Here is a 13,160-nt window from a genome sequence, read left to right on the forward strand (position 1 = left end):
CGGCTTCTTTGCGGAATCTCAGAAGCACTCCAACTAACGAGTTCATTAAGTCTGGTCCTTTCATCAAGTGATCGTTGATAGAGTTACCGTCGCACTTTGCGGCACAGTCAAAAACGATTCGAAGCTTATCCGGCTTCTTTGGGTTTACCACGGGGTGGTGAGGAAGGTACCACTTCCGACCATCAGTACTAATTTCTTCTTCTGGTACCCGTTCGGCATAACCCTTTACCAAAAGGATTTGCATCTGCTGAACATAATTTTGACTTAAACTTGCATCACGTGACAAACGCTTCCTAAGACCAGACAGTCCTTTCTGTGCCAATTTCAAAGTGTTGGGAAGAACATCTGTCGATTTTCGCCACAACAGCGGTAACTGGTGATGTCCATCTTTGTGTTCCACTTGCTTGGCCATGATGTCATATGCAATGTCTTCTGCTAAAAACTTCAATCCAAACTCCATTGCCTCCCGGTTGCTCCGGAGCCACTGGAGGAAGGACTCGGCATCCTCCAAATCACCACTTCGCATGGGGTTAAGTTTCACCATCATCGGTCACGATGACGTCATCGATGTTATTAAAGGAATTAAAACGTTCAATTCCTTGCAACAGAAAACTACAGCCCCTGGAGGTTTTCTGTGGAGCATAACCTCTTAGCAACCAACCTAGAGGCGTTTTGACAGCGTCCGGGTACTCCGGATCAGGAGAGAACCGACTCTCCAAACATCGATGAACTAAGTAGTTGTCTGTACCAATAAGTAATGTGACAGACCCACCTTTGATTTGCGGTAAATGTACTCCCTTCAGATGCTTGGGACGAACAGGTGTTCCAAACTTTGGGACATGCTCAGGCGGGACAGGGATTTCGTAGCGTCACTTCCGGTAAATTGAACTCCTCTCCTCCTATCAAGGGCAGTATTGACATGGAGATTTTCACGGTGTTCAGCTCCTTTGCACCATTGATCGACCCGAGCTGCATACGAACTGGTTCGCCTTCTACCTCAACATCCAACATGTTGATCAGCCGTTTCTCACGGAAGGTTTTGTCCAAACCAGTGTCCAGCAGAGCATATGTTTCAATTTCCTTGTCCCCGACGCGGACTCGAACAGGAACAATGTCTAACCAAGCGGACAATGAGTTGCTCCCATGACAGCCCACGGCATTCAAGCAACTACCCTGCGTCAAAGACGCAATGGCGTTGTATGACGTCGCCTTTTGTCGTTTGATACCTTGATTCTTTTCAGGGCCTGAAGGAAAGAGACCTTTCCCATGTATCGAGTTGGCTTCCTCGCTCTGCTTTACAACGAAATTTGCAAAATCCACGAAACGCGCGACTCTACCCGTTTCCCTTTGCAATGCAACAGATACAGAAACCCATTTACATTGCATCTCCACAGGTAGCTTGCTAGCAATAGCAACAATAAAACCGACGAAATCTACGGTAGACATACCAGTGATTTCCTCCAATGATACGCAGCATCTCTTAAGGAGGACGGCCAACTTTTCCAAACCGTCGGGGTCGTTTCGTCCAATCTTCGGACTTTCTTGCAACTTCCTCTCGCAGCAACGAGCTATGATATGTGGTTGACCATAGCGTGCGTACAATTCTTTTCAAGCAAGTTCGTAGCTGATTGCAGGGTTTGAGGATGACGTATGGTGCCTCAGAAATGTTGCAGCAAGTATGTAAGTCTTAAATCATCACAGTCCAATCTGCTAGCAATATGAATTTTGTATCGATTTGCAAATGACCAATAGTCCATAGGGTCGCCATCAAACTTTGTTATTTGTGGTTTTGGCAGAAAACGTTCACCAACCTCCGTATAATGAGGTCTAAACTGTGTCGTAGAGGTATGTCCGTTATGTGGCGAGTAAATGTTATCACGTGGTACCTTTTGGCGACTAGGACGTTCGAATTCCTTGAGCTTCATTTGGTTTAGGATCTTCGATCACTAATTCTTCAGGATTCTTAGGACACATAGTGTCTTTTCGGGGTTCGTATTTTAACGAACAAACACTCCCAACTTATTCCCCCATGCGTTCAGTTCGGCTTCTGAGATTCGCGATCAGGGATTTCAGCTTCCAATTTTCTTTTTTCTAGTTCTCGTTCAAGAGTGAACTCGGCTTGTTTTAATTCCTCTTCTTTTCGTTCTTCATCTTGCTTGCGTGCTAAACGAGCAAGATTTAGCTTTACACGACTTTCCTTTAACTTAATACTGCATGTCGAGCTCCTAGAAGATCTTACACTCCCAGTGTGAATAGTGGATTCACATCGTTTCGACGTTCTACTTGCGGGCGGTGAACGGCTACCAGCTTCCGAGACAGGCACCGATGTTGAAATGTCTCGCAGCCACTGCCTGACGCGAGTGTCAAATTCGTTCTTGCCTCGAACACAATCCCTTTTTCGAGACACACTTCCCGGCATCGTGGCCTCATCGGACATTTCTTCACACAGGTTCATAACCTCGGTGTAGCTTGCTTCTACGGCAAGCAACGCTTCTTGCAGTTTTTCCTTTTCGCGGTTGAGCATTACCCTCTCAGCATCGAGGTAATCATCTTGTAAGTGTTTTAATGCACAGCCAAGCCGTTTTCTCTTTCTTTGTCAGGACAGGCATGTTGTGACGTCACAAACGGTTGTAACAATGACAGTTTGAAACTTGCGGCGCTACACAGCAGTTTTTTGGCCTTTAGCCCAAACGCGTCCTAAATTCTCCTAGGTAGCCGATCCCGCGGAACACAACAGACACTTGTATTCGATACAGGAACGACCGGCACAACAACGCGCCAAAAATGGAAAGGTTTTAAACTGTTTTTGGACCAATCAGTCAGCAGGCAAAATTTCCAAATTTTAAACAGCTTATTCAAATAGAATCCTTAGGTTCAAAAACACATTACCAAGCACTGGCAACTCCAGAGGCAAACAAAACACAACACGCGGTCTGCCCGCACAAAGCTACTGCGCAGCCTTTGTTGAGTAAATGCCAAACATAGAAAGCAATGTTGGTTTGGGTATCTACAGCATACATGGTTTGTCTTCGTTTGTTAACTGTTTAGAACCAAGTTGTAATCGCATACTTTGAAACCATTAGGTGGCCCAAGGTTTTTCCCAGCAATGCAGACGAAACAACAAGATCACTTGGGCCATGTAACATCATGATTTTGATGCCATGTTCTAAAAATGTTTCCTGTAGGCCAGGTCTTTTTTTAAGGTTTACATGTGAATTTAAGATTCTTACCTTATTTGCATTTTCATATAGTGGAAAATGGAGGAAAACATGACATGTTATGTTTTGCCCATTAGGCATTTCAATATATTTGAGCCTTTTTTTGTTTGGTTTCTGCTGATTCAGCTGTTGTATGTTTCTTTTTGTATTGGTTTAGTTTGATGTTTGTCTCATTTAAACGGGTACTCTATTCTTAGAAAGCAATTATAGTTTTCTGGGGAGCAAAATTTTTGACTTGTGTCTCATTGTCAACATAATCCTCCAACTCAAAACTGCTCTTTTCAGAGCAATTGCATATATTTGATTTAATGTGCACAAAACATATACTGGCTATTGAAGTTACAAATTCACTGTTAATGTAACTTCTAATCAACTCAACACAGCAATTCATTTTGCCCATTGATACCTCAATACTCAACTTCCAGAACGTTTAACAATACTCGCAAGTGACGTAATAAATGCAGCATTGGTGTTGCAACCTATTTGCCAATTATGCTTCAATCCGGGTCTTAACAATATTGTTTATGATCGATGGGAAATCCTATTTGATTAACGCATTTGACATAAGATCGCACTTGAGTTCCAATTGTTGTGTTTTCCTAACCTGACTTTAATTGAAACTTATGCAAACATTTCAACAATATTTTGGATACGAAATTAACATACGCAATTATACTAACGCCAAACTGAGTTTATTTACCCCCAAACGCACAGACAAAATTGAACAGAACCAAATCACAAAACCAATGAACTGAGATGAGCACAGTACAGCTAAACGCACAAGGAAAGAACATTGGAGAAACAAAGTGATAGAAGTGTTGTGAAAAGGACGATGAACAAAAGGTCGGTTACTAAAAGACAAGTCACAAGGGAAAACTTAAAGTGCATATGACACGGCCATGACAACAAAAATATATCCAAAGTTTCACGGTTATGTGGAAAACTGCACGAAAAGTAACGGCGACCAAATATCGTAATCCTTTTGCGTTAAGGAGAAAAGGACATCACACAAGGTCGAAAAAATGCATTGTTTAGATAGGAGCAGGCGCCTTTTTTTGCAGATATCGAATAGTTTCAAACATAGGGAGAATCCACAGATTACGTTACCTTAAAGGTCAGGACAGGGTTTTGCATTACACAAAAATTTGTCATTGTGACGTCACGAATCAAAGGCTTATTTGTCCCTAATTAGCGGAAGACCATAGGGTATAGCAGAAATGACATAACTGTGAGTGGACAAAACGACAATGCTAAACTAACGGTTTGTCTCTGTCGTTTTTTCAAAAGTTCATGTATCACGTTAGCGATCATAAATGCTGCAACAACAAGAACACCCTGTCCCAGTAACTGTTTTATTGTTACACAACTAAGTAAGACATAATAGGTCGAACAGCGGCCATCTGTCTTCAGCTTAAATTAACATTAAAATCCGTTTATTGCACTTGTTCACTTTTTGTCCCCTGTTTAATGCTATATTATGCTTAAACCAGTTTTACAATGTTTTCCATTCCTACGCATAAGGCTTGCTGCCAGCACTCGCGCACGACCGAAGCGCCTTCTATGACGTTAGCAACAATATCTCGCTTTCGCACGATTGCGTTCGCAGCGGCAAAAGTGCGACTTTGATCAGCTGTATCTCAAAAACCAGTCGTTGTATCAAGCTACTTTTTTCGCCAAAAATGTTAATGAACAGCTGATGCTATCGCTACACTTGAAATTAAACACGCTTGCGTAACCCAGTGGAAAGAAATTCCGAAATTACAACTGGCCATGCAACCTTAGTCCATAAATGCAACCGTAAAATCACGTTACAATTGTAAAACACAGTTTGATTGACAAGGGGACCGTAAAAGGAACATGGTGCGATTACAAAGCTCCGGGACCAGCTTTTTTTTACGAATTTCGTGGAGTTGAAGCCTATCACAAACATTGCAAGAAATATCATGCCACATTCTTAAAGTGCGCAAAAGTCAGTCAGTCAGTCAGTTTGTTTAGAAGCCATGCTACAAGAAAGAGGACAGACAAGTTGCAGGGACACGCGTTTGCAGAAAGAACACACACCGTTTATCTGACTCCTAAGACTATTAAAAACATCTGCCAAAAAACTATCTTTGCGACCTTTTAATAAAAAAAAACAATGCGACTTTCTTCCAACGATGCGCGTAACTTGGGGCCCGCATTTTAAAACCCAAAGCCGATTTTCCCATATCGTCGTACCGTAGCATTCGAACGTGCACTGAAGTTTGATGTAGATCGATGAATGGTTGTACGCGTTATTATGACTTGTGTGGCAAACAGCTTCGGTTTTGTTGCAATGAAGCAAGTGACATTTAATTTAAGCGCAAAAACCGGAGGATAATATACAAATAATAATGGCTTTGAGTATTGTCATGTGTCAAAATTCGAATCAACAGTGAAAAAAAATCAAACATGTAGGTGACGGGCTTTATGAGAATCTCCCACAAGGCAATTTGTTGAAACGCAGTGAAAAATGTGTGAGTGAGGCGTCAAGCTGCGGTCTGAGAAAAAGCTAGTGGGTAAATCACTAAGTGGATTTTTAATTCACCCACTGCGCAATGCATGGCTTCAGGCTTAGCAACCAAGGCGTGTGGCTTCTGGGGCGTCAGAGATTTAGCCCATATACGTGAAAGTACGTGAAGTAATCAAATTGCTCTATTTAACAGAAAAGTAGCACTTGGTATGATTGTTGCAGTGGTCTTAATGTCATTAGTATGGAACATAATGTATACTACATACCCATGAGATGGACTATTCAAACTTTGCTTGCTTAAAAATCCAAATTTTTTGGAAGGTTATGAATGAAAGCTGTCAGAAACTTCCTAAACCAGAAGGATATATGTATCAAAAACAACATCAAAAGTTCTTCGTTTCTTGGAAGTAAAACATCAACCGAGGTGTGGCTCCAGACAAGCAGTTCTTTGTCAATAAGAGCTTGACAAAGAGGAACCGGGACCACCACATCTGGACTCGGAATGGAACAACTTATTTGAAGGATGAAGAGAGCAATGTCATTGTCATTCGTGTACGTCACAAAATTCTATAATATTTACTTATACTAAGTCCGCAGACCTATATTTTTTGGTAGTAACGAACTCACTCACAGTACTATGATCATGCATCACTGGATATGACACTGAGAAATATGTTGGAGAATGATCTATATATTATCCACATTAACATTTGCAGTTTAAAAAAACACAAAGATGATTTAGAGAATTGGATATCAAATATGTTTAAATTCCTGATGTAATGATGATAACTGAAACTATAGAATGAAGCACATAGTGTTATTTACATATGATGTTTTTGCCACATTGACCCAATTTCTAATGCGGGAGGTGAAGGAATGAATGTACATTAAACAGTCACTTTCATATCATCACACTGCTTTTCCGCACTGGTGCGGATGTGAAAATTTGTTGTGCGGATGGCAACATGGAGCAGATGAGTGCAGATGACAATCGCCCGATAAGTAGGCTTTTTAGTCTAAGAATTTTTCATATTTGGTTACGTACAGTCGCTTCAATAAGCAACGCTGATCCTTTCCCTTTAATCGTCGGTAGGTTTCCAATAATTATGATGCCGCCTGGCTGTTGGTATTAGTTATGTACATCCTGGGGTTCGCAAACATTTCATTTCAATATCAATATATCATTTCTGTTTGAAAGCTGCTTTGTGGCCCAAGGATCTACGTACCCCTATGTTCAATCTCGTACCCCCAAGGAACCCCTGCATAAACGAACAGAACCAGACAAAAAACGTGCACTGCCAACGATCAAAGTTAGCAGCGAGCCTTTAGAACGTGCTTTTTGATCGATCTTCTTGGGGACCGACGATAGTGCTGACTTGCTGGTCTTAATGCACTTAATTATATATCTTCCTAATCGTAAATATTCCTTTACATGCATTTGGCCACTCTCTTTAAGCACGCGAGCCATTTCGTGGACTGCGGTGTTGAAAAATTCATCTTCTGCACCGGTCGTGCCGGCAAATATTACAAAAAAAAAAATTACTGCGCTTTCGCAGACAGCAACACCAAGAACCGTTTTGTTACACCTTTTTTTCACACCTTACACACCTCATCCTATGGCATTAATTGGGTTCAGGCAGTTCCCATTTTTCAACAATGACACTGCGTAGAAATGCATAAATTCGTTGAGCCTCAGTGGTGTGCTGGTTGACTTTGCTGGCGTTTTTCAAAACATTTCCTTTATTGACTTGCACTTCTCTTCCATTTTTTTTTTCTTACGAAAATACTAAAAATGTACATTCTTGCATGTCCATGCGGGGTTTTCCAAATAGCCTATTTCGCAGATGCTGTGGTATCTTCGACTACACAGAGCATTCTGCCATTGGTTTGACTTTTCCCATTGAAACAAAACTTCTTTCTCCTTTATCTGTTGTTTTAAAAAAAAACGATGAAATATCGCCTTTCTTAAAGCTCTCTTCCAATGCCATTTGCATCTTTGTTTTGATCAAAACATAGCGTGCTTGGGTCTCGTTCCCCACACAAGGAAACGGCGTATGCGATGGCGTACAAGCCACAGTTCTTGCCCTCTGTTTTGTTGCTGTACGTTGGCCACATGCGTAACCAAAACGCAACTCACACATTGATTTTTCCGTTTCAAGCGGATAACTAATATTTTTGCTTTTTTACTTGACTATAAACTGTCCTATATTCGTGTAAGTCTGATATTATCATCCAGTGATTATTTCGAATGTTGAGAACTTGAACGAAGCCTTGTTTACCGGCAACACATCGAAACCCTTCTTTCTCTGCTATGATAAGGTTAGGACAGTTTAATAACGTCATTGCGGCATTGACAATTTTGTCGTCAAGCCAGTCTCCTTTAGTGATGGCGTTTCAAATTTTTCTTCAAAGACAGATCTTTAATCCAGTATTGATCCAATAAATATTCGTCATTATTAGCTGAACACTGCGTAAATAATTGGCTTTCAGGGGGGGGGGGATTTTTGCATGCATGAAAATATGCTATACATAATTTTGCTGTTGTGGAAATAAGCACATTGTCATTATCTTTCTTCGTCACAATAGGCCATTTGGCATTGTGTGTGATTGACTTGTCTTAATCAGGGATTGTGGATATACTTATAGTTGAATTGTGGTACGCGGCGTTAGTGTTACGGTATATTTAGCTTGCTCTTGCAGAAGTGTTTAAATGCTGGCTGCTTGCATATACCAACTGCTAGCGAAGGGAACTTAGTATTCGGCAAACATACAACTTTCTATGTGTCTTATATGCCATAAAACTCTCTCGAATGAGACAATGAAGCCCTCAAGATAGAAGGATTATTTGTGCAGAATTCATCCCGACAGGGCAAGAAAATCAATCCCGCAATTGCATTAGTAACGCTTTTGCTAAAAAAGGTTGTAAAAATGACAAGGCTTTGATTGCCTCCTACGAAATTTCTTTGCTAATCACTAAAAGGGGTCTGCTAATATCAGAGAAAGCTTCAACAGTTCTCAAAGCCATTCCACTGAGTGACACCAATGTTAAACGTCGAATCGATGCAATGGGCGAAGTTGTCGTGGGACAACAATTTTGTGAAATGCTGCGAAAAAATCAATTTAGTGTACAAGTGGATGAAACCACAACATCAGATAGAAATGCTTTTCTTTTCCAAATTTTGAAAGCTTACTTACAACAAAATCTATCCCCATTATGAATATAGTCGCTTGCGCTACCGACGGGGCCCCAGCGATGGTTGGCAGATACCATGGGTTTTCAACTTTATTGAAAAAAAGAGGTGCCGCATAAATTTATTCTTTGATTGTGCCTTGTTGTTGGAGTCCTGTAAAAAAATCTTTTGTGTTTATAGTGTAATATTGTATATTGCCCATTCCTAGACCAAAGATAAGCCAAAGCGCTTGTATTTCAAAATCGTCATCAACTCCTCGCCGAATGAGTGCCAATTGAGCTGCAGACTTGCGCTTTTGCTATTAGTGCTTTTTGTACAGAATTTCCAAGCTCTGACTTGAGTTTGACCTGAGTCAGACTATGCCGGAGTCAGACTTGTAGGCTTGCAAAAGAAGGAGCGTACCAATTTATGCCACTGTTGGTAAATGTACTGCAAAGAAATTCAAACAGAGGTTTGCCTTTGCCCCAATTTTACAGTTCACTGTAGTTTTGATGCCACAGGCTGCTATCAAATAGTTGCAGGAGATTTGGAAGGCGTTTCACAGCCACGGCAAACTTATGGCAAGAAAAAGAAGTCAATTTATTTGCTTTCCAAGTAGTCCAGATTTTATGAGAAAGCAGAGTTTCCTGGTGTAATAGGAGCTATCGATTGCACCCATATACAGTCTCCTGGAGGTCCAGATGCTGAACTTTTCAGAAACAGAAAGGGATATTTTTCAATTAACGTGCAGGCTGTTTGTGATGCAGACACGTCTATAACAAATATTGTTGCCAGATGGAGAGGGTCTGTACATGACTCTAGAATATTTGTAAATTCAACATTATACGAAAAATTTGAAAGCGGACAATACAAAAATATTCTTCTGGGTGATGGTGGTTATTGCCTTATGACACCATTTTCAACTCCCCTGACCTCTGCCAAAATTAAATGCAAGAAGTCCCATGTGAAAACACGAAACACCAGGCTTAAGAGTCAATGTTCAAACAGCTTTGTCTGTTATTGTTGCAACTGCAGTGATATATAGGTATGTTGCATTTAATCTCATATGGTCATTTGTAAATTGATTTTGTAAGAAATATTTGTGCTACAACTGTTTCATGAATTCTCGGAGTGTAGTGCTGGAGGTTCAACACACTAATACCGACAGCACACAACAGTCTAGCCCAGTTGGGAATAGTGTGTCAGGACTGATAAGAAGAAATGTACTAGTACAAAGCCACTTTTCAGCTTAGTCTGATGTGGAAAACCTAACTGACTTGAATATTTTCCTCCTGCAGTTGTTTTGACATAAGTTGCTCTTTTAGGAAACAATCTATTTCCAAATTAACCTTTGAGACTCCCAGTAAAAAGTTTTCTAATTCATTTAGGTTGAAGTTGGTGTGACAGGTTCAGAAATGGGCTGCCTCATTGATCATCTGCACATCTTCAAAAAAAAAAAAAAAATGATTTGAATTTATTCAAATATATTATGTTTGCAGCTCAACTAACCAGAGTTGCAACTATCTGCAGGTACTTCAACTGCAAAAAAGCTGTCTGCGTCAAAGTTTGTCAGATTGTGATGGAATCAAATGATCCGGAGTATCAGCAGGGGGTGGACCTCCCCCTGTTTTCCTGTGCAATGTCTTTTTTGGATCTAAAAAAAACTCAAGGCACTTCATTGCATTAAGGGAGTATAGTGTACATACCTGGATCAACTTCAGACTTTGAAAAGATTTGTTGTCATTGGAATCTATGCATGGAACAACACGTGGTGAAGACTTGTAGTGGCAATGCGCAAATTTAATCTACCATTTGAAAGGTTGAGTGGTCTTGCAACAGATGGTGCTCCAACCATAGTGGGTTAAAAAAAGGGGTTAACTACACTTGTAAAAGGAGAAATGGCACGTTACGGCCTTTATGCCACTGTCTCATTCACCAAGAAAACATGTGCGCCAAGTGCCAATAGTGATAAAATGCATCAATTTTATCAAAAGCAGAGGTTTGAACAGCCGCTTGTTCAAGCAATTACTGGAAGATCTGAATACTGATTACCACGACCTTGTTTACTACTGCGCAGTTCGTTGGCTGAGTCGTAGCGACATGCTTACACGCTTTTATACATCAATGACTTGCCTTGCGCCTCCACATTCCACACAACATTATTTGCAGATGACACATGTCTAATCATGTCACATAAAAACATAGAGGATTTGGAGAAATATACCAATATTGAAATTGACAAGGTCAATACATGGATGCAGTCCAACAAACTAACAGTTAATTGCCAGAAAACCAAGTTCATGCTCTTCTCCAGATGTAAAAAATTAAACAATAAGTCATTTCACCTGAAAATCAATGGCGTCACACTTGAACAAGTTGAAACAGCTAAATATCTTGGCATTGAGTTCGATAGCCAACTTTTATGGGGTCCGCACATCAGCATGCTCTGCAAAAAAATAGCCAAAACCATCGCTATCATGTACAAGCTCAAGCACCACTTAGGCCAAGACACACTTCGAATTGTGTATCATGCACTAGTACACTCTCACCTAAGATATGGTCTTCTAACATGGGGTTTTGCTAGTCCGTCACTGCTACATCCTCTAGTGGTTATGCAGAATCGGGCACTGCGCTTAGTTACCAATAGTCCTTTTCGCACCCACACCTGGCAACTACATTTAAACACCAAAATTCTGCCGATTCACTTAATGCATAATTTACAAATTGGAAGGTTCGTACACAAGTACAAAAATCAACGTTTGCCACCAGTTTTCAAAAATTATTTCACACCAGTTGCTAGAGTTCATGCCCACACAACCAGAAGTCATACCAACCTCAAATATTTTCTTCCACGTGCATCAACGGAATTGGGCAAAAAAAACTTAAATTACAAAGGCGTAGAAATTTGGAACAACATTCCTGAAAACATAAAAAAGTTCAGTTTGGTCGGATTCCACAAAGCACTGCACGCATTCCTCATCGAATCGCTTGACAAAAATCTAAACAACAACACGTGGGCGAGGTAAACACCCCCAGGAATGTTATAATTCAATCAGACACGACACCAATTAATCAAATAATTATCGCAAACCTGCCGCCAGCACGTGCCGCCATCACGTGCCTCAACATAAGTCCACACTCCACAGACGTGCCTAGATATATCTTCACACCGTCTAATGTGTTCTGCCAAGCTTATTAATGATAGATACGTAACACATCTTTTGTTGTTGTTGTTTTGTTTTGTTTTGTTTTCAAAAAACAAAAAAATGTAAAACTAGTTGATATAAAAGGAAAAAAAAATGAAAAGTTTTTCTTCCAGTTGCCGATATGTGTTTGTCTTTTTGCAACGCCCGTACCTTCCATAGGGCCGGTCATATGACCAAGAATGGTTCCACCGGTCCTTCGTCACGTCACCAGTCGAAATGATTGCTGCAAGTTGTTGTGCGTATTCGATGACGTTTGCGAGAAATAAAATGAATTGAATTGAATTGAAATTGAATTTTACTTGTTGCGAACGAAGTCGATCAGTTCATGAATGATCAGGGAAACCATGTCGTTGAACTCACTAATAGCCAATGGTTGTGTGACCTAGTGTTTATGGTTCACATTAGCAAGCACCTCTCCGAGCTCAACGTCAAGTTGCAGGGACCGAGTCAGCTTTTGAACTCTTTGTTTGCAAAAGTGAAATCATTTGAAGCTAAACTACATCTGTGGAAAGCACAACAACACTGCACATTTCCCTACCTTGCAAGAGCAAAAGCCTTCTACAACAGCCAAAAATGCCCATGCATGTATGTGTCAATCTTATGGAGACATAAAAGAAAGAAATGGGAGTTTTGCAACTGATGTTCCTAGTAACTTCCAACATGAAATAATAGAGCTCCAGAGTGACGGTACGTCGAAAGCGATGTACCAAAACATTCTTCCGGAAACATGCTTTGAAATTTGTGTCTCTGTTTGGAAGCACCTACCGTTGCGAGCAGTTTTTTCCAAATTGAATCTGACAAAAAGTCGGCTAGAAGGGTTCCCCACCCCTGCTATAATATGTGAATAATGTATTATTTACTTACCTTGCCTCTGGCCTTATTGCTACTGCAGGGGTCCCAATTTTCCTTTATGGCACAAAAAACACTACCTTTTTAACTCCTCAAATGAGTGCCTGGGCAGCCAACTATAATAATAGGCAGTGGGTTAATCAAATCTAAACTTTAAGACAAAAAAAAACTTGCGTTGAAAGGCAGTCACCTGTAAACAAGCAAACAGTTACAAACAAAAACTATG

At 40.5% G+C, this 13,160-nt stretch overlaps 1 long non-coding RNA gene across 2 annotated transcripts; it reads right to left on the reverse strand.

Moving 5' to 3' along the window:
* Window positions 1-11,005: 11,005 nt before the first annotated feature.
* On the reverse strand, window positions 11,006-12,079 carry LOC145911013 (uncharacterized). Of its 2 annotated transcripts, none has more exons than XR_014403224.1 (3): window positions 11,429-12,079; window positions 11,225-11,325; window positions 11,006-11,059 (listed from the first exon to the last, which is right to left on the reverse strand). It is a non-coding gene; the product is annotated as an uncharacterized LOC145911013 (long non-coding RNA). The 2 variants fall into 2 exon arrangements; XR_014403225.1 differs by lacking the exon at window positions 11,006-11,059 and having other exon boundaries at window positions 11,072-11,325; window positions 11,429-11,551; window positions 11,714-12,076.
* Window positions 12,080-13,160: the final 1,081 nt, after the last annotated feature.

This window comes from Ascidia mentula, chromosome 1, assembly GCF_947561715.1.
Source record: "Ascidia mentula chromosome 1, kaAscMent1.1, whole genome shotgun sequence".
Lineage (NCBI taxonomy): Eukaryota > Metazoa > Chordata > Ascidiacea > Phlebobranchia > Ascidiidae > Ascidia > Ascidia mentula.